Genomic DNA, 1,306 nt, shown 5'->3' with positions numbered 1-1,306 from the left:
CGTGGCTCCTCCAGCTCCAGGGCTCTGGCGTAGCTCCTTGTGTCTTCTCAGCAGGAAGGTCTCCCAGGGAGTGAGCGTGTCCGCCTCCAGGGAGCTATGTATCTCTGTGGCGCCTCCCAGTGAGGTCATCAAGCTGAGACCTGATTGGCAGGCCCGTCTCCACCCCTTTGCAAGTGGACAGCTTATGTAACTGCACCTACGGCCTGTGGCTACAGGTTAGCCATGCTCAGACCCTCTTAGACCCAGCGGGAGGCACCTGCAGATCCCTAAGGAAGGCCAACAGATGCTGGAAAGAGACGAGGGTCTCCTCCCACGGATGGGAGAGCCAGCCTTCCCAGCTACCTGACGCCTTGAATTCGGGACTGTAGCTGCCTGCCTGAAGGAAGGCGTCTTTGATTGTGAAAGCAGCGCATGAGTGACGTTTGTGTTACAGAAACTCTCAGTGAAGACTGGCGTGTGTGAAGGAGAGCATTTCTGAATCATTCTGCCCTTTCTACATGTTGAGAAGCATCCAGAGAGAGGGATAAAGTTATAATAGGTTGCAGTCAGCTCTGTTGAGGTTATTTCAGTGCTTGGGAAGAGAGAGGCAGTTGACAGTCACTAAGGAACTGGGTGCAGTTAGTGAAAGGCTGACCCTACAGTAGGCCTGGGGAGAACAAGGAAATATGTCAGATGCCTGTGAATTCTCGCCTGTTCTTCCTGTGCTCACGGTCCCTTGCTGATCCAGAACGTGTGGCTGTTTTCAGGACTCCGTGGCTGTGGAGGACGTGGCCGTGGTCTTCAGCCGGGAGGAGTGGGCTCTGCTGGATCTGGCTCAGAGGAAACTCTACAGGGACGTGATGACGGAGACCCTGACCAACCTGGCCTCCGTCGGTGAGAATTCCATCCCTTTTTTCCAATTTTTCACTTTGGATCTTGATGCAATCGTTGTTCGCTGCGCTCCAGCGGTACAGCCTGAGGCACGGGCACGTGGAGTGAAATAAAACACGCGTGGTATTTCGGCTTCCCCGTGGATACAATTAACACTGTCGTGCATTAAAGTAAGCTCCCCTGCATGTCGCGATCGAGGGGCTCTTCCAGTTTGGTCTGTGCAGCCGTGGGCTTCAGCACACCTGGGAAGCTGTTAGAGATTTATAATTTGGGACTTCGTGGAGAGCATCGTTTTGTCATTTATAGGTTTGACACGCTTGTGTCTAGTCCGGGTAGACTAGAGATACAAATCCTGAGACGCACGTATGTGTCTAAGGGAGAACTTTATATGAAAGAACAATTGTATGTACAGAAACATCCCAGCCCGGTCCAGATC

The sequence above is a fragment of the Echinops telfairi genome, unplaced genomic scaffold, assembly GCF_000313985.2.
Source record: "Echinops telfairi isolate 266 unplaced genomic scaffold, ASM31398v2 ScPeMD7_7471;HRSCAF=8509, whole genome shotgun sequence".
Taxonomy (NCBI): domain Eukaryota; kingdom Metazoa; phylum Chordata; class Mammalia; order Afrosoricida; family Tenrecidae; genus Echinops; species Echinops telfairi.
This window is presented reverse-complemented; position numbering follows the sequence as displayed.